We start from the raw sequence: 26,436 nt of genomic DNA on the forward strand, positions 1-26,436 counted from the left end.
CCACCAGCCGTATTACGAGTTCCATAGGATATAATGGACTCATAATACGGATGGTGGTATATCTGTCACTTTACCGTCACTTTTGGGACGGATTAACACCTCCTCCAAAGTTGTAATAACCCCCTTAATGTTTTAAATGTTCTATGATTGCCAAGTAACAGTTACCAATTCTTTTTACTGATTTAATAAAGTAATTTCCAATGACCATTCATGTGTTTGCAGTGCTACAATACTGCCATAGAACAGCAATAAATGTCACTTGGTTGAGGTTATTTATAGTTACCACATACACCACCATGATCAGTCCACCTTAGAATGGATTGTATGTATTTTGACTATTTTTACAGTAGAGCAGAATCAACGGGGCAGCCACAGTGAAGGGCGTTTTTGGGTAGAGCTGCTCATCAACCTTGGATACACTGTACATTTGAAATTGATTTGCATACATTGCAATATATTTTATGATTTATTAGGTTTGCTGTTAGAAGTAAATCCTGTTTCACGGAAATTCAATGAACGAAGCATTTATTGTAATAGTCGAATCCATGTCAGTAACAGTAGCATATCAATACACTTTCTGATAGTCTGATCTGGTCTTCTTGCTCCCATATACAGTATATATATGTTGTATGTGAGAAATGTAAGTACGGGTCAATGAAACGAAATGAATAGCAAAGTGAAAGAACTCAAAGGAATGCTAGTAACAAGCTGGTTATTTTTAAAATATAGATTGCTCTCAATTGTTCGAATTTTTTTGAATTATTTACATTTCACATTAACAATTACTTGCAGCTTACACTGTTAACTAGCTTGCGGCTCCTTTTAGTACTAGTGACATAAATGCTTGGATTGCATGTTTTGGACTTTCTAACGGGGCAATATTGCCATGGAAATGTATGGTTTAATTTATTTGCCATCACGAGTGCGCTTGTTTATATTCATTGCTGTCACATCCCTGTGCCACGTCTGACACTTTCTGACTCTTTCTGACCATGTCTAAATTATGATTCTACATTTTAGCACCATCACTTGGGCTTAACTGATCCGAAAATGTAGATGTTCCCATCTAGGGTCGCATTTGCACACCTGCATTGACGCCAACTGGGTGTGTTGTATGCTTTGGCTAAAAACCCAGAGCTAGCTGAAGTTGTCACATGTGCATGCACAAGAACAGTGCAGGTCCACAGCGACAAAAGTGGAAGTTCAGGTGCATATGGGGTCTGTCTATTTTGTGAGGTCGTATAAGCCCACCACCAACACTTTGCTACCCTCATGAGGAGGACATCCCCTCCCCTTTTGGTAGCACCGCATTCAAGCCCATCAACCTTTAAAGGATGCTGGTCAGCCAAGTACACTCAAACCATTTCCCCGATTGCAATGTGCCAATCCAATCAGCATATTGGCCACTAAAGGTGGGCAACCACGTAGTAGTGGTTGTAATTTGGGCCACCTTCCTAGAGCCTACCTGAACTGCATACTAGTGTTATCAGTAATGACTGGAGTTCCCTGAAAAAGCCTTTGCTCGGTGTGATTGAAATCTCGGAGAATTCGTATAACAGCCTTGTGAGTATTAGCATCTTAGAAATCACAGTACGTCCCATAGGCAAGAGTCGAAGGCCGGTCCAGAATGGCAGCAAGCTCTCACTGTGCGCAATGCCTTTATTATTTTACCATCTATTAGATCATTTTGGTACACTCAGACCTTCAGGTATTTAATGGTGTCGAATCACCAGGGTAGGGGGAAGTTAGTTAGAAACAGCTGCTGACTCTGAAGCCTGAGACCTTACCAAACTGCTCCAGTAGGTAGATTAGGTGTTATTTGTTTTGCCCCTCTTCCGCAACATAAATTAAGGTATTGTCTGCATAGAAGGAGACTATGGCCCTCATTACGACCCTGGCGGACAGTGCAATGATGGCGGTAAGACCGCAAACAGGCCGACGGTCATTACTGCCCCATTTTGACATTGGCGGTTTGGCATATGCCAAAACGCCAATGTACCGCACCATCCGCCACGGCGGTAACGACCGCCAGGCTGGAGACAATGGTCTCCAGCAACGGCGGCCGTCACTAGTCCGCCGGCAGTATCAGGACCTCGCATACTGCCATGGAATTCATGGGGTTTTGAACTGCCACGAAATCCATGGCAGTAGGCACTATCAGTGCCAGGGAATTCATTCACTGGCACTGATTGGGGTCTCCACCTCCCCTCTTCCCCTCCCCTGAGTCCACCCCCATCACCCACGACCCCTCTACCACACCCCAAGTTAGCAGGACCCCCTCCCCACCCCGTCCCCGACCCCCATATACCCCCCAAACATACCTCCCACACCCCCTTCATGCACGCTCACACCACTCACACACATACACGCGCACATACATGCACACATACATACACATAACATTTCCCCTACACACATTACACCTCCCGCATACATACACGCACTCACACACCCCCTCTACACACTCACACGCACACCCCCATGCACGCACACACCACACAACACCCTTCCATCCCCCTCCACCCCCCTTCCCTAACGGACGATCACCTTACCTGTTTCGGTGATCCTCCGGGAGGGAGCGGGATCCATGGGGGCTGCTCCGCCGCCAGCACCCCGTCACCAGAACACAGCCACGCCGAATACTGAGATGTAAGCGGTGGGCAGTGTTCTGATGACGTGGCGGTGGAGCAGCCTCCACTACACTGCCGACCGCCAGTATGGCTGCTGGTGGCTCTCCGTCCAAAAAAGGGTGGAGGGTCGCCAGCAGTCATGATATGGTTGGCGGTCTTCGGCCCGGCGGGACCTCGGCGGTCTTTGAAAAAGACGATCGAATTTCAAATGAGGGCCTATGTGCTACCTCCCTTCCACCAGTATCCCTCAGTCAGATCCCTAGGTCATAGTGTGTAGGTCAGGGGTTCCATGGAGAGGGCGAATATGACTGGATACAACGGGCAACCCTGCCATGTGCCCTGTTCTATGTGTATAGATTCAGAGACAGTTCTGCCTGTTTTTATCCTGGCCATCGATCGAGCTTATAACAGTTATATCCAGGAGAGGAACCTTGGTCTTATCCTCAGTCTTCTAAGCACTACCAGGAGGTAAGCCCATCCTAAGGTCTCCTCTATAGTGAAGCTATCCAAGGGTTAGTGTCAAAGGCATGCACCCAGTCCATAACTATGAACAGGTGATTCAAAATTAGAAAAATGTTTCTCCCCAGGAATGAATCAATTCTGATCAGGGTTGATTAGTGTTTGTGTGATTGGTACCAGTTGGCTTGCTAATATTTTCCCCTGAATCTTGTAGTCAGTTTAGTAGTGACAACTGCCGGTAGGATCCCACTGGTAGCGGATCCAAGTCAGGTTTAGGAAGGACCACTAACACCTCCTTCCTGGTTGAGGTCAGGAGTTTCCCTTTAGTGCGGGTAGCCTCATAGACCATTTAGGGTTTAGTTGTTGAATGTACTCCACCATCCATCTATCTATCCATACAAGGCGGTCGGCCTGAACATGTGACTTTGTTCTGGTCTGGAGTGACCATAACAACAGTTGGCACTTTCTGATTTTATGACCTATTTTCACACAAAACTTTTAAATTGTATATCTCTGGATCTACTGATTCAGTTTTTCATTGGTTTGGTCTTGATGCATTTATTAAAGAAAGTTCTAGTTTTCTAACTTGTTGTGCGATACTCTTTGTGTGGTGTTTCCACCGTTTTACTGTTTGAAGTGTTGCAGAAATACTTTACACATTGCCTGTAAGTTAAGCTTGATTGCTCTGTACCAAGCTATCGGGGATTGAGCACATTATAGTTTGGGGTTTGCTTATGCCTTACCCTGACTAGAATTGTGTTTGCTGCTTGATCAGTGCCCAAACCTAGTCAACCACTAACCCAATTTCTCACAGAGGGAAAAGTAAAGATCCCACCAGATTAGCAAGACATTGGTACAAGAGGAAATATGATTTCATAAGAGGAAATTAAGTGGGAACAATTATTGATCTGAATGTTTTTTTTAAACTAATTTCCTACCAAAAGGCAGTCCAATGTTGTGGAAATGAACACACATCATGAACAATAATGACAAAAATCACCTATCACCCTCAGACAAATGTTTCAGGGGCTGATGTGGCTACTTCTGCCATTTTACATTGAGTGGATATAACCCCATGCCGTTTTGTCTGAAATGCACCATGTCCTTGGCACTTTTTGAATTATAAATCCACAGCTTATGCTTTTTGCTCATTTTTTAATTTCAGAGACCCAGGCTAATGTATTCCTTTCACAGCGTGCAATACCACAATCCACTGATTAGTCAAGCAAATCTGTAAGATAATAAATGCAGTAAAATAATTAGGCCTGATAATTAGGCCTGATTTAGAGATTCAAAGTTTTAAGGACTTATTATATTGGAGCCAATATCGTAGGGCCGGCAGGGTGAGGCCCGGTGCAACAATTACCCCCCATGACCTCCTCAAATTCCCTCACTGACACCTGGTAAAAGTGCTCCTCATCTCTCTATAGCCCCTTTCTCACATACATTACATTTCATTTATTTTAAAGCACTGGTAAAGGCTGGCATTACTAATCCACTCTGCTATCCACATAAAATACAGATCTGTTCTTTGCAGCAGGCATATTTAATCCTTTGTGCAACTTTATGGTGAGTCAAAACTGCCACTAGACACAACTCAATCTCTCTCTCTAGCAGGAACATTAATCACAAGAGTTATCTTGATATTTGTATTGCTGCCTGAAACCTGGAAGCACAAGAAACTCTGCAGCACATGCTTTTGAATTGCACGTTATTGCTAAACACAGCCCACCTCTCCAGGTCAGCTCCCACTGCAACCGCACCAGTTCCACTGCCCTAAAGCCAGCTCTGGTAGGATCAAAAAAGGGGTAATAACCATATTTTATGGGGAATCCTACATTTCTTTGCAAAAGAGCAGGAAGGTGCAAACGTTATCTTTCCCTCCATGTATACAGACATAAAATGTGCTTCCTTTATGGAGTCTTACACAGCTAACAAGATAATCTCTGGTAGGAAAATTGCTGAATCTGAATTTTATGTAGAGTGTATGTTTCACTTCTGGGTAGATATGGTCCAGATAGGACTTCCAGCTTGGGTCTGCTCTGCTCACTAAGTAGTCACTCAATATGCTGCCTGGGTTTAACATAGCTACCTTTGAATCCCACGTAAGCTTGTAAAATCAGTTTTTAGTGGAAGCATAAAGCAGTTCCAAGTCAAACAAATCCTGTGCTGTAGAACACAGATCCTACCGACCAGGTGCAGCTCCTCCGTTAGGGCGGAGGAGCGTCTCCCTCCCGCCAGCAGCTGCAAACCTTTTAATACAAAACAATAATAAACCGTGTTTATTATTGTTTTGTATTAAAAGGTGTGGAGCCATGGTCATGACGGGGACGGAGGGGGAGTGCACAGCACTCTTCCTCACTGCGCATGTATGTTTGGCCAGCTGTCTCGGGCCGGCAAAACATACATGGTCAGTAGGCTCTCTCCAGCCCAGTACTGTGTTGCCGGGCTGGAGAGATCAAGCACAGGCTGCCAGTTTGCCTGGAAGCACCCTGGCTGGGCAATCCCAGCCAATTCTGACACTGCTCTGAGCAGCGTCAGGATTGGCCACAGGGCAGGCTGGGAGCCTGTGCCTGCAGCGAGGACGGAGAAGCGGAGAATCGCGGTTCTGCGTAGCATTAAGGTAAGTTCTTTTCTTTTCTTAAAATTATTTTATTGTATTTCTCCCCTCTCACCCGCCATGCGCCACTTGACACTCACGCCTTTTCCCTTGCACAAGACGCAACTGCTACCAACCCATAAACACGGACATACCAAGTTACATCTTTGTTCCTTTTACAATGAGTGTAATTATTGCAAAAATTACTAAAACCCCATGTAGGTATACACATTGATTGAGTCGAGAGGGGCACTGCATTTAAAACTGGACCTCAGCAAACATTCTTTAAATGAGTGTTAGATGTGTTGTGTCAACTTGATGTCCAATGGGTTCACAGATGAATGACACAGATTAATATGGAGCAAGTGCCTTCTGTTTTTACTTTTCAGGACCAAATTGCGAAAGCAAAAATGTCTGAAAACAAAAATTCAATGATCTTAATGAATAGGGTGTTTTCTCACTAGGCAGCAGGGTCTTTGTTTTCATTGCCTCGGAATATCAAACTTTGAACGGTAGTCTCTGGCACGGACTTCCAGGGATCATTGCTCAGCACAAAATATGGTTGAATGAAGTGCTCAATTTGTAAATAAAAAGCAGCTGCTGCATTTAAATGTGCAAGTACAGAATACTCAGGCAGCTTATCCTAAAGACATCTCGGGCCTCTTTAATCCATTTACAGCCAATCCTGCCCCGTCAGCTCACTCTTGCAGCTTTCTGCTTTTCCCTTTGTGATGCTTTTTTGTTTTTCTCTTCCACCGTCTTTGCCATTAGTGTATTTTGCTTGTTGTAAATGCCTGATACAGGAACCTAAGTGCCGGCCTAAAAAAATAAGTGCTGGTGCCCCGCACCGGAAGCCACCGGCTCAAATTAAGCACTGGTTGAATGTCAGTGTGACCCACCTGTTCAGTGGCATTTGGACCACTTGAACAAGGGCATCTACCATCAGAGTCAGTGGTACTCCCACTTCCAAATGATACAGTGAAACTGTAAGGTTGACATAAAGGGCTTCTTCTATTTTTGTCTGAGATCCACCAATCCATAAATAAATGAGCACCATAGTGAATAAGGTATTTATGGGAATTTTGTAGATGAAAATATTTCTTGACATGAAACCTCCCTGTATGAAGGTTGAAGAGTTCTTATTTCTTTTTGGGCATTTGCAGATTAAACAATACATTTTGGAAAATAAATGCCATTGCTTATGTGGACGAAATCAATTTGCAGTCGTCTGTAAACCTCTTCTGGATATTTTGGAGAATATCTAGCTTTCATGTAAGAGCTTAGATATGAGCTTACATATGAGATCTGCTACTTCATGTTTTCGTCTGGTTTCAGACATGCCGCACGCAGGTAAACCAGAGCTAAGCCATGCATGTGGAGATAACAGAATGACTAAAAGATGGGCAGCAGACTGAAGACTAGTCACTTCATTTATAAATTTAGTTCCTTTTCAATAGTAGTTTTTTAGGATGCTTTAGTTTAAGAAATTTAGCTTATTTGTTTTTAGGATGCTTCAGTTTAGAAGTTGAGAGTTTATTTGTTTTTGCGTTGTGTTTTATATTATTTGCTACTCTTATCTTTGATTTGCTAAGGAATATTTTTTATTTTTTTGTAAATGTTTTAAAATTGTTATGCTTTTGAGCCTTAATTTAATTTTTGGAGTTTTTATTTTTATTTTTACAATGGATCCATCACTTGAACTGGATGTGGTCTCCAGTGATGTCAGCCAGAGCTAGGATTTGTGTGGGATATTCTTTTAGCTACCCTTAGCAACAGGAGAAGGTGGACTACACTACTAGCAGAATTTCTGGTGAGTCAAAGGTAGTAGGAGTGATCATAGAGTGATAAAGATACTAGTGGGTTAAGAGGTTTACTCTCAAGAGAAACAAAACAATAAATGGGGGATGTTGGCAGCATTGACGGGTAATACATGAAGTTCAGGCCAGGAGGCGCTAAGGACTCAGTGGACACTTTTTACCTTTGTGTGGGATACTTCTCGACTCACCAAGAACATGTTTCTCTGTGTGAGATTATTTTGACTTTTCAAAGAAATAACAAGAAAACAAAGTGTGGTTTCACCCCATAAAACGTAGGCCCTCATTACGACCCTGGCGGTTGGCGGAGAAGTGGCGGTCTTACCGCCAACAGGCTGGCTGTAAAAAAAATTGAATTATGACCATGGCGGTTACCGCCATGGTCACCCGCCACTTCTCCGTTCCGACCACTGGGCTGGAGACTTGGGTCTCCAGCCTGGCGGCCGTCACAAGACCGTCGGCGGTATCACGACCCGACTGACCGCCATGGATTTCATGGGGTTGGGAACCGTCATGAAATCCATGGCGGTAAGCACTATCAGTGCCAGGGAATTCCTTCCCTGACACTGATAGGGGTCTCGAGCAATCCCCACCCCCACCCCCGCGTCCTCCCCCCACCCACACCCACCCCCCACCACCCCCTAAAGGTGGCAGGACCCCCCTCCTCACCCCTACCCCCAACATCGCAAACCAGACACACACCGTACACGCATGCATACACCACCAACACACATACCCGCACACATATCACCAAACATGCCAACAGCCACACACACAGTCATACACGCACACCCACATACAGACATACACCCACATAGAGACATACACGCACACATTCATTCAGACAGACAAACAGACACGCACACATTTCCAAACACAACACACCCCCTGCATGCATACACGCACTCACACACCCCCTCTACATACTCACACGCCACCTCCATTCACACACACAACACACAACACCCCCCCAACCCGAACGTGATTCGGTGGGCGGTGTTCTGTTGACGGGGCGGTGGAGGTGGAGCAACCTCCACTTCCCCGCTGACCGCCAGTATGGCTGCTGGCGGCTCTCCATCTGGAAAAGGACGGAGGGCTGCCAGCAGTCATAATTCGCCGAGCGGAAAAACGCCTGCACTGGCGGTCTTCAGCACGGCGGTCCCTCGGCGATCTCTGAAAAAGACCACAGAGGTTGTAATGACCACCATAGTGTATATGTTTTAGCAAAAAGATATGTATTGTCTTCATCAGTGCACGGTGGCCGTGAACCTTTGTTTAAATGGCTAATGAGGAATACATATCAACTGTTTTTTCACCAGGTCAGTACTTTATTTTGAGCATAACTCCTGTGAGTGAGAAAGTAAGCAAGTTATGTGCATACATCATATGTGTGAATAAACGGGAATCTGGCTTCTAGGAAACCAAAGATAAAACCTGGATATATCTCTCGAAACATTTTAGGGAAAGATTAGAATTAAATAACCCACATCCACGTACATCCTGTTGTGAAAGAAGAAGCAGATCACAATTCTAATATGTATGTGTTTCCTTATTCAAGAAAGGCAAATGTACAGGCACCAGAAAAAGAGCGAGCAGTAGATGTTCACAGCTTAGGCTACACTACACAATCAGACATAGGGGAATCACTCAATAAGCAATATAGCACACAATGCCACATTACTTTACCTAGATGTTGTACTGGAGGCTTATTTACATAAACATTGTGTTTTGTCACAATGTGTTTGCCTCACGTTATTCTAAATTGTTTACATCCAACAGAACTATCACCATTTCTAAAGGCCTCTTGTTACTGATAGGTGTTAAAAAGCCGAACAATGGATTTCTCCTGATGAGGGGGTCCTTTTGGGAGTTTAGGACTTGTGAATCTCGTCCTCAAGCTGTAACAGTGCCTTTTAAGTAGTGTGTGTGTGAAACTGCAGATTGTTTTTGTTGTGGTGTGACTTTAACTGTGATGTACCTAATGGATTCTTGGGTACATCACAGAGAATGTCTGCAACCAGGCAACAAGGGGAGCTGGAAGAAGGCAGCAGGAGGAGCAGGAGCAGGCTCTGTTGTGGAGGCTATTTCTGACAACCTTGAAGTTTAATAAAAATGCCTGGAACATGAGCTGAGCATCTCGCTGTTTCTGCCTTTTCCGGTGCTTAGCCCACCTTGAGTGCACCACATACGAGGATCCATGTTTTCGGTATGGTTTCTAGACAACTTTTTCTCTTTATTCTGTAGCCAGCGCGATCTCGCTAGGCAGTAGACCAGCTTTTTGCATTACATTGACCCTGTTACATGGATATTTGCACTTCTGCCGATACGTTTCACTGTGAGCGAACTTCTGTTTCCTTTTGTGTGTCTGCTTTGCACTCATGGCGGCTGTCGTCAACTTATGTGAAACTGTTTCACTTTTCAGTTTATGTGGCAAGAAAAGTCCGGTTAGTTATGTAAAACTGTTTTACTTTTCATTTTCAGTTTATGTGGTAAGAAAAGTCTGGTTAGGAGTTTACAACGCTAATGGCTTTAACTCGAGCAAGTGCGAGATCCATTGCATGGCAAATGCTTGTTGAGGTCTTACCACAGGTGGCTTCAGCTGTCTGTTGCAGACAGCATTGTATGCAACAAAACACAAAGTTAGCCCATGCTCAAGATTAGATGGCTTTTGTGTCAATTTCAGTTGCTTTGTTCTTGATGGTGGCTTTCCTTCTTTTCTTTATTCAACTGAACCACATGAGCTTTTTGGTGTCACCATCATCAGAGTTGTCATTGAACAATGGGCATCAATGGGCGGAAGGCTCTGCTGCTCTGAATGAAGGAGAGGTATTTATTGGTTAGATTAAACTGGAATATTAACATTTCAAGGACTTGATGACATAAAAACACCATAATTTCTCTCTCAGCTAAATGAATTTTTAGGGCCGTGGATCGCACAGACAACAAGTACAGGCATGCCCAGGAGGGAAACCTAGTGCCACAAGTGTTACAGTGAATTAAGTATTGGTTTCTCCGACCTGTGATTTGTTTTAGCGAGAGTAGCACTGGCAGCTGGATTTACAAAGGCATAAATTAACCTTTGCTAACGGCTGTCATCTTAATCTGATTGAGGTGGGATGAGAGAGGAGGTACAGCACTGTCACAATTGCTGACGGGTTGTGACATTTTTTCCTTTGCTATACCAAAAAAAAAAAAACGTTTTTTGTCAGCGCACTCCCGGAGGGTACCTGGGGAAAGAAACTTGCAAAAGTTCTCCAATAGAGTAAAGCAACCTCCGAGCATATCAGTCTCTGACTCCAGCCAAAATGTGCATTTTATGGCATTTTTAGTTCTGGTTGTGTGGATCTCCAACAGAGAGATCAGTTAAGCATGAGATTTAGTAAATACTCAAAAGCTGACCAATCTATTGAGGTTTGCAAGGGGAGTAAGACAAATCTGAGTCACAAAAACCTTCTAGGAAATAGCCAAGTGCTCCTTTCACCCTGGTGTGTGGTGTACACTTAGCCCAACGGATATGCATCACTGTAAATTTTGTAGGAACATGCATTCTTCACAAAACATATGTGACTAACCCATTTCTTCAAGTTATTTATAACTATCCACATAGTCCTCCTACAACGATATTCATATGTCAAACCTCCATACACAGAGTTTTGGCATAATGTGCAATAAGACTTACTCAGTTAGTAAACAATTACAGCTTCATTTAATCAGGTGAGTGAAAGTTGTACACAGATCAGATCTGCAATAACGTGTCTTAAAATTATTGCAAATTTAACAGAGGTGTGAAGTAAAACAGGCCACCCCAACGTGTTTCTCACATCTATAGCTTTCTGGCTTTAGTCAGTAACTCACAGAAAATTATTGCAAAAACCTTAGGTTTCAAAGAGATGACAATGCAGGAATGTGGTGTTATATACCTACCTGTGCTATGGGATGCAAACTACAGAAGGGAATTTAAGTAGTCTTTTGGGATCTTTTGCTTATCCAGCTTTCCAACTGTGCCAATGTATTCTTCAGAGAGCCACACGTTCCTTAATCTGATACCAAAAACACTATGGCCCTCATTATAACTTTGGCAGTCTTTTTGAAAGACCACCAAAGCCGCGGGCGCCAGAATACCGCCAGTGATGGTGGTATGCCGACCTCCATATTACGAGTACTGCAGGATTTCCACCACATTTTGGGCGGAAGTCCTGCAGTAGTCGTGCTGGCGGGCGGAGGCGCATGGGTGGTTCCACCACCGACCCTGCCCTGCCAAAAGGACTCTACTAGCTGTATAACAATCTGTAATTCAGCCTTGTGGTGTCCTGATGGTGGGGCGCTGCTGGCGGTGGAAGTGCCTGTTCCCATTCCCTGCCAGACGACCTCCTTGCTGGACAAGGTAAGTCAGGCGTCGACAGGGGAGAGGGGGTGGAGGATGCGGGTAGGAGGGCACTGTACCTGAAGGGGGGTGTTTTACCTGGAGGGAGGTGAGGGGTGGGGGGGTATTGTGCTTGCTAGTGGGGGGGAGTCATCTGCCAGTGACAGGGAAGAAATTCCCTGTCACCGGTAGCCTTTCTGCCAAGGTTTTTGTGGCGGTACTACTGCCACGGAAACCCCGGTGGAAAGCCAGTTCAAAATACAGCTAGTGGTCTTCTGTGGACTGCTGCGTCGGAGATGCTCATCTCCGGCATGGCGGCTCCAACCGCTGTGGCGGTATGAGTGGGGATGTGGCGGGTTGGCAGAGGCCGACCCGCCACACTCCTAATATGGCAGTCTTCACTGCCAGTCTCTTGGCTGTGAAACCGCCACCGTAGCCCTGGAGGTCAGAAGATCGCCATAGTCATAATGAAGGCCTATGCAATGGAATTAGTGCTGTATGGTTTACATGGTCTCATGATGTCCCTAAGCAAGTACATTTGTGCATGAGACATGCATCGTTTACTGTTCTCCCAACCCCACTGTCAGACACACATACACATTGCACTTACACAAAGAGGTGTAGCTACGCATTTCAGGTACGTCATCATTTTTCACAAAAAAGTAGCATACTAGGCCTAATTAAACTCTTATCAAAGAATGATGTTATCGAAATACTGATAGTGTTATTTAATTAAAATAAAGTAGATATCTTCTCAGCAATGAATGTAACAACTGTTGGCAGGAACTGGACTGCTTATGTCTGTGATCCGATTGCAAGTTGTGCAGAAGAGGGTGAAGTATTTCCTATAGGTGGTAATTATCCTTACCTCTGGGTGAGGTATTTTCCAGTATGGTAAATAACATCTGTATCATGGAAACCAGGCATAACATGGAGAATCGTTTTAAACACACCAAATTCTGCATGTTATAGCATTTTTATCAGGTCATTTTCCTGGATACATTTTGGCAGGTTTGATTTGCCATAAGCTGTTACAGGAATACAGCAAGGGAGCGATAATTATCATACAACTGAAAATTCAGTTGGTCGTATGTAATAAAGTCAACTACATTAAAGTCCTTTTGAACCGTAGAAGTAATAATGGGGTGTCCTTCATTATGACCTGTGACAATTTCTAAAAATGTTGAATTGTTAAAGTTCTTTTTATAACATGCATTCTTTAGTTTATCTAACTGTATCCTAATCCCCCTTTTCACCCCTGAACGCTTTCAATCCCTGATTCCTTAAACCATATACTATCTTCTAAATCTACCCTTCCCTGAAGCTCAAAAAGCCCCTACTACACCTCAGTGCTCAATGAACCATAAAAGCCCCTATCTACCTCTTAACGTTGCCAATCCTTGAAACCGAATAACCCCTTACTTCTCCTTAACTCTACCCTTTCTTAAATCCTAAAGCCCCATTACTATTCCTTTATGCACCATAAAACCTCCTTACTTCCCCTTAACACTATATTTCTTTGAACCCTAAAAAACCCTTGCTATTTATTCACGCTAGGCTCCCCTGAACCCAAATAAACCCTTACTACTACTTAATGCTACCCTTCATGAATCTTAAAAATGTCTTGCTATCTCTTAGCGTTACCCTTCCATGAACCTAAAAACTTTATTTCCCCTTATTGCTAGCCTTCCCTAAACCTTAAAGAACGCTACTAGCCCTTAACGCTACCCTTACCTGTACACTAAAACCCACTTACTACCTCTTTGCACTAACCATCCCTGAACCCTAAAAAAACTCAAATGCTACCTTTTCCTGAACTCTAAAAACTCCTTACTATCCCTTAATGCTACCCTTTCCTGAACGAGGAAACCCTTTACTTCCCATTATTGCTACCCTTCCCTGAACCCCATAAGTTCTAACTATTCCTTAATCCGACCCTTCCATGAAACCCTAAACATCCCTAACTACCTCTTGAAGCTGCCAATCCTGAACTCTATCAATCTCTTAGTACCTCTTAACACTACCCTTACCAGAATCCTAGAAAATCTTTATTAGTCCTCAAGCCCCGTACCCCATCTCACTGTAAATGCTCATCTCTAATTTGATATAAGGGGATGTCCCCCCTGCTCACAGTACACTTACCATCGCCCTATAAGGCACAGCATTCTTCAATTTGTTTTTTACCCACAAGTTTTTTCATTCTATTTTTTCAGTAGACACTGTTTTTGATATGACCTTATTACTGAGTGTCTGCGGCAAAGGTTCTCTTATAAAGGAGCAAACAAGTTGGCATTGCCGGGAGAGTCCATCTTGAAGGAAATTCAGTGTTTGTAGCGTCTCGTTGGCTATTCATCTGCTTTCCAAACACCACGTCTGACTCGGAGCAGAAACCAACCAAGACCACCGAGACCAGACACTAGGCAGTGGAGGCTGAGGCTGTAGAGCAGCTGGTGGACGGTGTGCAGGTCGATCAGATGCCCGAAGAGACCGACGACACCAGTGCCAGCTAAATCAATGAGGGTGCAGGAAAAATGTTGTTGGCGGGCTGAGTTGGGACATAAGTAAGAAAGACCTAGAGGATTGTTTTCCAAAATTCAGCTAAGTAGTGAAGTGCATGATCAAGATGGGCCCTAACACAGGAAGATCAAGAGGATTTGACTTTATTCTATTCCAAGAAGCTGCCAGTGAAGACAAGGTCTTGGAAAAGTAGAAACACAGGTTAGATGGGGAAGTAATCAATACAAAAAAAGCGATGGCAATGTAAAAAGATCCAGTGAAGAAAATTTTTGTTGGTGGCCTCAACCCTGAAGCAACAGAAGAAAAGATAAGGGACTATTTTGGTGACTTTGGAGAGATTGAGGCAATTGAACTTCCAGTGCATCCAAAGACCAACAAAAGGAGGGGGTTTGAGTTCATCACATTCAAAGAAGAAGATCCGGTCAAGAAGATTCTGGAAAGAAAGTTCCACAATGTTAGCGGTAGCAAGTGTGAAATTAAGGTACTGCAGCTGAAAGACGTTTAGCAGCAGCAACAGTTCGGTGGTGGCAGAGACGGTGGTGGGAGTGGAAGTGGTTTTGGAAGAAGAGGCCGAGGTGAAAGAGGAGGTGGAACACAGAGCCAAAACTGGAATCAAGGTTAGAACAACTATTGGAACCAGGGCTATGTGAATCAAGGATATGGGGGCTACGGGCAGCAAAGTTATCGTGAATATGGAGGATATGAACATACTGGATTTGGTTTTATGGATATGGACCAGGATATGACTACAGTCACGAAAGGTATGGAAAGGCTCGAAAGCGTGGCGGTCATCAGAATAACTGCAAGCCATATTGAACAAATTTTTTCAGGTATGCAGCGGCAGTATTTCAGAGACTGCACATGTTTTGTAAATGACTATTCTGGATAACAAGATTATGTACCAAAATTAAAGTTTCTAAAAATTGTATGGACTGCTAAGAAAAAAAGAAAGTATCATTGTACAAATCCCTGCAAACATTTTTAAGTGTTAACAATATACAGCTCTATTTGTCTTTGAAGGTGTGGTGGGGTGTAATGCCAGTCTTGCAATGAAGATATTATCTAATGATTTTATTAATAGGTTAATCTGAAACTCTGAAACTGTTTTTGAGGATCTGCTTAAAGCTGCAGCTCTTCATCTAGGGACTGCCTCTTGGAGTAAAGTATGGACTCTGCATTACCCCAGTAGTACAAAATGACATGCTTCTTAGGGAACCAGTGTAACATTTCCACCTTTTTATTTTGTATTGTTTTGTGTCGTACGTTACCTGTAACGGAAGTGTTAATTTTACTGTACTTTTTGGTACCTTTTTGAATGTAATGTATTGTAAGGTATCTTACATGTATTCTGATTCACTATAACATGGATCTGGAAGCTATCCTAGCTTTTGAAATAAACAATTAGACATGACCTCTTTTCAGTCTACTTCCACCCCCCCCCCCTTTTATTCTTACTTCAAACTTTTACCAGGACATTTCCCTGGATACATTTTGGCAGGTTTGCCCTGTCAAAAGCTGTCGCAGGAAAACAGCGAGGGTGTGATAATGACCACATAACTCAGAATTTGACCCCAGGGCTAAGGACTTGGTGCTGAGGCTGGAATTCAACCCCCCGCTATAATGAGGGTTTTACTGTCTGTCTGTGAACATCTCTGTGCATTTCCCTTTGTGCTTGTATATTAGCTTGCTTTGCCAGTCTTTTTAAATGTGCCCTTGCCTGCCTATGCGACACACTCGTCCCTCCTTTAGATGTAGAATGTGTACAGCCTCCCATTTAAATATTCCCTCCTGTGTCCTTTCCTTGCAGCGACCAGTGACTAACAGACACGTGCTTCGTGTCAGTGGTGGTTATTTTATAACAATTGCCCTTCCTGACCAAATAGTGAGCAGTGGTTTTCCTAAAGAAACAGGCGCACATTGTACGTTTGTAAGTCATGATATACTGTAGCGTGCCCTTTGAGTTTATTCTCTGCTTTAAAGGTCACGTCGTAGGTAGCCCTATCAAGACCTGGCCACCAGTCATGTCTGGGTGAAATCACCCGTTTGACCTTAGTCTCCTACCTCCGGTGGACAGCTGCAGGAGCGCGCGCTGAAGACCTGCGGCCCCGCCCACTGATATCATTCAATGAGGATGAAATCAACTCGTACGCTGCTCCTCTGGCCTCTGGGCGGCGGTGACCTTTTTACAGCCAAACAAGGTCTCATTAGAGCCGCTGATAATCGTAGTAAATGTTAGCATTTGTCAGAAAGTGCGTGTTTGCTCAGTAAATAAGCATGAAACATCTTGGCATCATTTACGATAGTACTACCCTTTAAATGTCAAAGCTGACCTGCTTGTCATGTATGAAGCACAGCAGAATGGAATACAGAACCAGCTAATGAAGGGTCTGTCCGGCCGCCTCTAGATGCTTAGCAGCGAAGTAAGACAAGCATTGGAAAAGCCAGTAGGTTTCGCCTTTGTCTTGTATTTGACATTTTTTATAATAATGTTTGTTTTATTAAATTAAAAACAAACGTCATTATAACATTTTTCTAATATTTGTAAGCCAGTTACATAGAGAAAAAGATAAAGGCGAAACGTAATGGCATGCAGGAAAGACAGGAGAAGACAGCAGAACACAGAGAAAGACAGAAGACGGCGACAGATGCAGGCAGAAGAGAGAAGAAGACAGAAGACGGAAGAAGTCTGACGACGGAAGATGGAAGAAGAGGGAAGATGGAAGAAGAGAAAAGATGGGAGAAGAGAGAAGACGGGAGAAGAGCAAAGAGAGCAGACGTGAAATGACAGAAGACGGCATGCTGTAAAAAAGAAGTCAGCGAAGACAGAAGACAGCATGCCATAAAGGAGACAGCGAAGACAGAAGACGGTATGCAGAAAGAAAAAAAAGACGGACGGCAACGAAGAAAGAGATAGAGAAGAAGGCATCAAAGAAAGAAGACGTCAGCGAAGTAAGTAGACTGCATGCAGGAAGAAAAAAGAAGACAGCAATGAAGAAAGAAGGCAGAGAAGACGACAGTGCAGAAGGAAGACGTCAGAGAGGAAAGAAGACCAAATGCAAGAAGAAGTACCTTCAGCAGCACAGCCAACTGGAAGGACACTGGCCAGTGCCAATAGGAAGTGACTGGAAGGAGTACTAGATCCACAGTCAACTCGACAGCAAGATCGGCAAAGAAGACGAAGACGACGACAGGAAGTGACATGAAGACGACATGCTGGCCAATCTGAAGTAGGTAAATCAGAGCGAAGTTGTACTAAGCCAATGGTAAGTTCAGGTAAGTAAGGGGCTGGTTTCAAGCCCCTTTTACGTTTTTTTACCAACAAAAGATTTTGCAAGCATGCGCGTGTGCAGGTGAAACCTAAAAAAAATATTCACGTTTGCAATTTAATAGGGATCACAAATTCTGAAAACCAGTGGCCAAAGAACTTTTTTGAAGCAGTGAGAAAAATTACTGTTTGTAACAGAAAGTATTCCAGTGGAAGAATCACTTCCTTCTAAAGGTGCTCAGCACACAGGAAGGTAAATTATGTTCCTATAGTTTTGTTGCAGATGGCAAAAGAAGCCTCTGTACCTTAAGCTTGCTAAAGGGGAAACCACGACCAAGGGAAAACGAACATGTTTGCATTACTCGTATTTATTATAAATGAGTGCATGTGAACTCGTAGCAGAGAATGGTGCCAACAGAGAAAATATAAAAATAAAATAGTTCAATAAAAACAATGACTTAGCTATATAAATTATGTAAGACCTCGCCAATTGTTCATCTTCAGCAGCTATGTACCCCATTTGCGATCAACAACCTACCTTCTTTTCGATGCCCGCTCATAAGTCACCTGCCCTTATCAGCCAATGACTTTGGCACATACTACCCTTTAAAAATCGCTATAATAAGAAATACACTATATTAAGAATACACTACTGACTGCTTCACCACCCTCATAGTACAACCCCACCAGTCCCCAACCTTTCACATGCACACTTTTCCACTTGTCACAACAACCCCAAATGGAACTAGTTCTTATAATTAAAGCAGCCAAACCACCATGTGTACCAGATCACTGCAGCCCTCAGATCTCTTTCTACCACAACCAGTATTCTTCTATGTCAGACCTCTCTTTCAACTAATTATTCACACCTGGCACATACTCAACTTGCTGCAAACCTGCGGTGGGTCTACCTCTTCTACAGACGCATAATGATCCCTGGCTCCCTCTAGCTATTGGTGAGTATCCCAACGCTCCTCTTACTCCATGATATTGGAACGACTGGTTTTAATTAGCTCAGTCTTATCTTCCAATACTATTGCTTTCCTCCAATCTGCTTTCCAAGTTACACTACAAACAGCCTCACTGTCGTCGGACACCAGATGCTCTGCTGGACATTAGATGACCTGCTGGCTGCCTCTAAAGCTGAAATACTATACTTTCCCTTGTCAACAGCACCCAACTCTTACTGACACTATCTATTCCCCCCGATTCTGTGAATTTTACCTGCTCTACCGGAAACCACGGAATTCTAATTAGCTTATGCATATAAACTAAGGGCCTGATTCTAACTTTGGAGGACGGTGTTAAACCGTCCCAAAAGTGGCGGATATACCACCTACCGTATTACGAGTTCCATAGGATATAATGGACTCGTAATACGGTAGGTGGTATATCCGCCACTTTTGGGACGGTTTAACACCGTCCTCCAAAGTTAGAATCAGGCCCTAAGACCTTTGTTATACAGCATCGCATTTCCAAAAACTGAATGCACATGATACACGCATATACCTTGCAACACAGTCAAAATACTAATTAACGAAATAATACACGCCAGGAACCAGACCCTGCACTGATACCGACTTTTTTTTTTTTTTGCAAAGCTGTAAGAACTTTGGCCCCAGATCAGCTTTCTGACATCTTGTTCCAAAACCCATCTATTTTAAATCTATGATCCATCAATCCAACCTTCTAATAACATCCAGGTTCTTTTGGGACAGAATTAAGGTCCTTGCACTTTCAGGGCCCTTTACTTTGGAACTTCTAACCACCAAACATTATACACTAGTATAGCTCATCTGTACAAGTGGTGCCACTTGTCTAAATTATGTTAACCACTAAACATTCATTGATAATTGTACTGTGTTTGCTATTGGAAGAAGTTATTTTATTCATGTTCGATTAATTAAAGTCATTACATGTCTAAAACTATACATATCAGTTACACTTACAAAGCAATGATTGATGCAACCAACACATTATTATTATACTTATAAGAAAAGCAGACAATACTATCTATTGGTGAAGGATAAAGCACCCTTACAAACAAATTCAAATCAAATAAAAAAAGATAAAAGTTAGGTTGAAAGGGTTTAGCAATTCCAAAGTTTAGGAGAGAGTCCGGTGTTAGGAGAGAGGCTGGATAAAGTGCAAGGTTTAAACTAGTGAGGCCAAGTCCACAGCTAGGTGGTGCAATCATCCTTAAACGTTATTAGTGAATGCAAGGCGAATATAATTCGTCAACTTCCCTAGTCTAGCTAGAAAAATTTGAGTCTTTTCTGAAAAGCACAAATCCGGGGCCACGCTGCAGCGCCTGATGGCATGAGATCGGAACAAAGGAAGGAGCGGGCGGCATCACTCGTCAGACGATTTGAGGCAGCAGCGCAGCAGGTGAAGTCACGATTCTTTGCGATAGCCGCATAGCCTGCACGAGACTGTCACCTCACGTTTGGCCCAAACGTGATTGAAATCCTAGATTGGCAGAGCGATAAGCCTCATGTAAAGGATTTTCCTGCGGGCCTGGACTGAAAGGGCTTGTTGAAAATAGGTCTGTGCTTTCCCCAGGATGTAAGATGCATCCAGCATCTCGGTGTTAAGGCTGGCACGCAGACTTTCAATATCCCATTCAAACAAGGTTATTGTCACCCGCCTGTTCACAGCTTTCTTCCAAGCTAAGTAAGGACTTTCTTTAAGATGCAGGCTGTCTGCCCTGGTCTTCAGCCTGTCAATTGCTGATGCAAGCCGTGTTTGCTAAGGAGAACCCTCTTCTTGAAAGATCATTTTTAAATGGTACTTGAGGGAGGGCTCTGGAGAACCCTGAGATAGTACTTTATCAGGTCCCCCTGACACATCAGTTCTGGGCTTGCGAGGGCCAGCTCCAGTCCCTGCCTTGTTTTCCTGGCTAGCCGCGGGGTAAGCAGGACTTTCTTAAGTGCCCTGACCTGGGAGTTTGATAAGCACAAGTCAAGGGCACCTGGAAAGGCTAGATGGGCATAGTTTAGAGCTGATCAATTTTGCTCTCAGAGCTTTCAGCATGGGCTCAGCAGTTGCGATTTGTAGGCTGATGCTTAGGCGATTCAGTACATAGATGACTCTATTAGATTTTGTTCTGAGGTGTCTTAAATGCATGGCCGGTTTGGCCCTTTCTGATCAATAGACTCCAAGGTAGCAGCTGTCATTAGTTGTACCTCGCCCCATGAAGATGTTTTTATGGGGATACTTGCCGAACACTATGACCTTGGTTTTACTCTGATTCACCTGCATATTATTCTCCTGTTATACCAATGGAGGGCATTGAGAGCTCTCTGCAAGCCTACTCCGGTATGGTCCATAATTGCAGTCTCATCTGCATACTGCAGGATAGGGAGACACACTCTTCCCACCCTTGGTGTGACAAGATTGGCGCTGAACAGAGCTGTTTCCAGGTCTGCAGTGTAGAGGTGGAAAAGTAGAGGGGTCAACATGCAGCCTTGGTTGAGTTTGTTATCAGTAGGCACACTGTTACCAGTAGGCACTCTGACACTGACTGTACTGGGGCTTGTTTTTACCCTGACTCAGGTATGCTGGTATAAAGATATAATCGCCTTAAGGAACAGAGGTGGAATGCCCCACATGGCTAACTTCCCCCATTATCTGCCCCATTCCAAACTGTCGACGGCAGTACTATAGGCGACAAAACAGCAGAAAGGGGAGGTGCTTCCACCTGACAGGTTGTGTGGATAAATACGGCAGCACTTTTATAATATTATCCATTGGTGAATAGGCAGGCCTGAACCCAGATTGATGCAGCAGGAGGGTACTTTTTTCCAGTGCCCATACTTCCAATTCCTTCAAAAGGATGCAGACATAAGTCTTGGCTTTGAGGTCAAGGAGAGTGACGAGCCGATAGTTTGCTGGATTGCAGCAGTCACCCCTTTTGTGTATGAGGAAGAGGATTGAGCCTCTCCAAGAATGCAGTATTGTTTCAGTGTTGATAGCATGATTAAAGACTTGTGTTAGTGTTGATACCCAGATGTCTTGTTCCGATTTGAACACAGAGGCGAGAATCCCATTTTGCCCTAGGGCCCAATCATTCTTCATTTTCTTGATGGTAGCCCTTACTGCACCTTCTGTGATGATCATCTCATGTTGGGCCATGAATCGGGGACAGGAAGGACTGTAGAAGGAGCTGCTGCCACCGGTAGATTGAATGCATATAGCTGTGCCACGTAACTAATCCAGTTTCTTTCCGCCACTCCATTCTCTTTGGATTGGCCTGGGTTACCAAGGCAGTTTATGTATCTCCACAATCAAGCGTGGTCCTTATCTTTTAGTGAAGAAAAGATTGTAAGCAACTCTGCTTCGATGTAGTCCCTTATGTGCTGCCATACTTATTGTTTGTATGCTGCTTTTAAGGTAGTTATGGATTGTTTGTATGCTGCTTTTAAGGTAGTTATGGATTGGCCACCGTCTAATTTACTACCTCTTTTCCTAGTTGCTGGGGCCTGGAGGAGATTGCGTTTGCAGGCAGTTATCTCCTTGTTATGATGCAAAGTGAAGGTTGAAATCAAGGAACTTTTGCTCAGGGTTTCCGTTGGCCATTCCCCAGTGCCTGTTGAAAATCCGCCACAAGGTCCTCCCAGTACCCTGGTGATGTTATTAAACTGGATGGCTTGTTTCTTGAATTTATCCTCCTAATCCAGACTGAGAGTCTGCTTCCCATACTGGTTTACAAATTAATTCTTCGGATGTCATTGTGGTGCTCTTCCCCTGAGGGTTCCTTGAGGGAAGAAGTTAATATTTATACAGAAGAAATTAGCTGCAAGATTGCCCATAGAGGTCTATGATCACTTTCATCCCTGTCGTCAACTTCAAAATCTTGGAGCATCTGAGCCAGACAGTAGTTGACAAAAATGTAATCAATTGTGGATGTGTGCTGAAAAGTGGGGTTGGTGCACCAAAGAGGAAAACAGGCTTCTTTTAGGGTTCGAGATGAACTAAGTTTGGGAGTGTGAAGAGCATGTGGAAGTGCTGCTGCATTTGATGGCGTAGAGGAGTTATAGGACATGATGTTGAAATCCCCAGCTATGATAACCTGGTGGAACTCGTATTTATTCATCAATTCATCAATTGTGTTTACTAAGAAACCCAAACCTCTTTCTTCTGATGCTGTGCAGGATTAAGATAAGAGTTGATTAGCAACAGGTGGAAGGCTTGGGAATTGATCCATAAGCCTTTAATAAGCAACAGTTAAAGAACACTCGATTTGATGCATACTCCGATAAACTCTATTTTTTGAACATTTTTCATGAAAATTGAAAGACCACCAGATGGTTGTCTAAATATGTTTCTTTTAGTGGCTGCAACATGAAGTTTGTAAGAACCAGTGAGCGGCGTGGATGCAGTGGCCCATGTCTCCTGAAGGCATAAGATATTGCCATTGAGAAGATCTTCAAGAGTGAACTCATCCTCAAATAATTTATTGATACCTGGCACATTCCAGGAGATGATTGTCAATAATTGGCTGCAGCCTTCCTCCAGCCTGAGTTCTGTGTTAGGTATGATGCCTCCGGGGCTTTGCCACTCTGCGCGGTCAGCCCAAGGGGTTCCAAAATATGCTGCGCTTGAATTGTTGCTGCCTTGGAGACCTTGTGCCAAGCTTGCTGGTGCCTATCACTTTTGTTACTGTGTGTGCCTCACATAACAGACAAAACCCTCATCCCCCATGCAGGAAGATAAAGAACTACTGGTATTTCTCCGGATGGGGGTGCAGAATGTCTATAACCCAATATGCTTCAAGTTGGAGTCATTGTTGTCGGAAACCCACCAACCAATGAAAGCGTTGCCATTCCTTGTCAACTAATGCACCTTTCTAACCTGCATATTCATGGATGTTCACTCAATCCCTCCCAGATAAATCAATCGATGAGTCAATCAATTCACCCATTAGTGAAACAGGATACCAACAGCACTGAAACAAGCTGAAAAGACGGTAAATTATATTTTACTCTGGTTGCAATACTTGTTTTGCCTCTTGGTATCTTATCTTTTCTATCTCAATTCTATTTTCTAGTTAAGACATGTTTCTGAAGTAATTTCTGATTCAAAAATTAAAACACAGTAATGGGCGTCATGAACAATACAACCTGCATACCATACTGCTGGCCAGATGACACCTACAGTATATATTTCGGATGCAGACAGGAAACACAGCACCTATAAAACGTGCTTTAGGCCAGGTTTCTGCAAGAAATAAAAACACTCGGATGTTGTGTAAAGATTTTTCATAACCATGACAACATGAAAAGATTGACAGTCAACGCCTAATTCGGTGGTTGCCAGTGTGTGCCATCAGCACTCATTTCTGGGGACTGACACTTATTTTATCTTTTCAGACATTGCCTGAGAGCAATAGAGGGACAGACGCACAATAGGAATAGAAGAAAGAGGAGAAAAGTGGAAAAACCATCACAAAGTGTCAGGGTGGTGCTGTGTGGCGGGGGACAACAAAAAAAGATATAGGGGGTGATTCTGATTCTGGCGGGCGGCGGAGGCCGCCCGCCAGAATTCCGCCCCCATTATACCGCTCCGCGGTCAGAAGACCGCGGAGGGTATTATGAGTTTTTCCCTGGGCTGGCGGGCGGTCTCCAAAAGACCGCCCGCCAGCCCAGGGAAAAACTCCCTTCCCACGAGGATGCCGGCTCGTAATCGAGCCGGCGGAGTGGGAAGGTGCGACGGGTGCAGTGGCACCCGTCGCGTATTTCAGTGTCTGCAAGGCAGACACTGAAATACTTTGCGGGGCCCTCTTACGGGGGCCCCTGCCGTGCCCATGCCATTGGCATGGGCACAGCAGGGGCCCCCAGGGGCCCCCAGGGGCCCCGCGACCCCCCCTACCGCCATCCTGTTCATGGCGGCTTTCCCGCCATGAACAGGATGGCAGTAGGGGGGGTCAGAATCCTCATGGCTGCGGAGCGCGCTCCGCAGCCATGGAGGATTCAAACGAGCAGCGGAAAGTCAGCGGGAGACCGCTGACTTTCCGCTTCTGACCGCGGCTGAACCGCCGCGGTCAGAATGCTCGTTGGAGCACCGCCAGCCTGTTGGCGGTGCTCCCGTGGTCGGTGGCCCTGGCGGCCACCGGCCGCCAGGGTCAGAATGACCCCCATAATCATTTTAAAAACCTTACCTTTCTCACCGTGCTGATCCACTCCTCTGGCTGCCAGTACATGCAGGCACAGGCTCCCAGCCTGCTGTGCGGCCAATCCTAATGCTGCTTTCATGCTGCTAGCAGCACGAAAGCAGCATTAGGATTGGACTGAGAGCCTTGGCTGGGCGCTCCAAGGCAGAGTGGAAGTCTCTGCCTGCTGTCTCAAACCCGGCCGGGTTGGGGAGAGCCTATTGCGCATGTGTGTTTAGCCGGCCCAACACAGCCAGCCAAACATACATGCGCAATGAGGGGAGTGCTCTGCACTCCCCCTAGGACCCTGTCACGCCCCATGGCCCCACCCCTTTTACAACAAAACCATAATAAACATATTTTATTGTGGTTTTGTTGTAAAAGTTTTGCAGCTGTTGCTGCTGGCGGGGGGCGACGCTCCTCTGCTATAGGTGAGAAACCGCACCTGGCATGGACATCATTTAGCATCAGCTGCAACCCCTGGCCTGTCCCTTGCGACCCCTGCATTTGCGACCCCTGGCCTCAGAGGTAGCAAAATCAGTGCCAGGGGCAGCTCATCCTTATGGACACCAGATGAGGCTCAAATCACCTTGTTTTTTGTCAATTTTTCTATTTCAATAATAGTGAATAATAAGATATTGTTCACTATTAGGGTATTCAAAAGTGGCGTACAATTAGCTGTGATTTGACCCTTGCCAGCAGCAGAGGTAAGTTAACGTATGCTGTGTGCATGGGTGCAGATGAGAGTGCGATTATGTCAGAGAGAGTGTGTGTATGTGTGATTGTGTGTGTATGGGTAAGTATGTGAATATGAGTGAACATAAAGGTCAAACGGCATGTGACGTCACTTCCACAACCTCTGGACTTTTTAATGAACTGAAGCTCATGGCCCTGGGCGCTTTCAAGGCTACGCAGCCTTGATGTTGGGATTGCTGACATTTAGTAACACTGGCCGTGGGCATCTGCATGGAGCTGTGCGCCCGGGCACTCATTCTTTTGCAAATTAAGCACTAACGACGGCCACCAGATCCCATAAGTTGCACCAATTCTAGATAATATTGCACTAGTGATGAGCTATTTTGGACCAGTTTTCAAGAGACATTTGCAGCAAGCAGCTGGTGCAAATGGCAATATCAGCTGTAGTCAGTTAGAACACATTTTATTTATGTACCAGCTACCTGAGGAAATGTTACTGAAAATTGCTTAGCACAGCTACACACTGTTCCCATAACAAATGGAAATGTGGCAACAGAGGTACAATTAAGATGCTTTGCTCCAAATTGTTTGCGGAGGAACTTGGGGGCAGTGGTGTGGGGTCTAATCAGTAGTGAGATTTAGAGTGACCTATTTGTAATGTATAGATCAGTCTGCGGATGACACAAGTAGGTTTAGTAGTTCTGTAGAGATTTGATTTATTTTTTTATTAAAATAGTCTACAGTGTCCATTACTTGCCTTGTTGAGCTGAATCAATGTAAGAATGCAAAGACATGAGAGGGACCTAGACAGAAAAAATATATATGTTTTGCTCTTTCCAAAATTAAAGGTTAGTCAGGCTTTAGACAAGAAAGAGGTTAGATATGTAATGTGTGTGTGCCTGTGTGTATGTATATGTGTAAAAGAATGAGTCTCGATCCTTTC

The 26,436-nt window shown here is 44.2% G+C and overlaps 1 protein-coding gene and 1 pseudogene across 1 annotated transcript in view; one reads left to right on the top strand and one right to left on the bottom strand.

The window, feature by feature from the left end:
- The window catches only part of LOC138288383 (heterogeneous nuclear ribonucleoprotein A/B-like), a 49,061-nt pseudogene extending 33,863 nt beyond the window's left edge, over nucleotides 1-15,198 (top strand).
- Nucleotides 1-26,436, bottom strand: part of GYS2 (glycogen synthase 2) — a 498,387-nt gene that overhangs the window by 341,375 nt on the left and 130,576 nt on the right. The gene's annotated exons all lie outside the window — the stretch shown is intronic.

The sequence above is a fragment of the Pleurodeles waltl genome, chromosome 4_1, assembly GCF_031143425.1.
Source record: "Pleurodeles waltl isolate 20211129_DDA chromosome 4_1, aPleWal1.hap1.20221129, whole genome shotgun sequence".
Lineage (NCBI taxonomy): Eukaryota > Metazoa > Chordata > Amphibia > Caudata > Salamandridae > Pleurodeles > Pleurodeles waltl.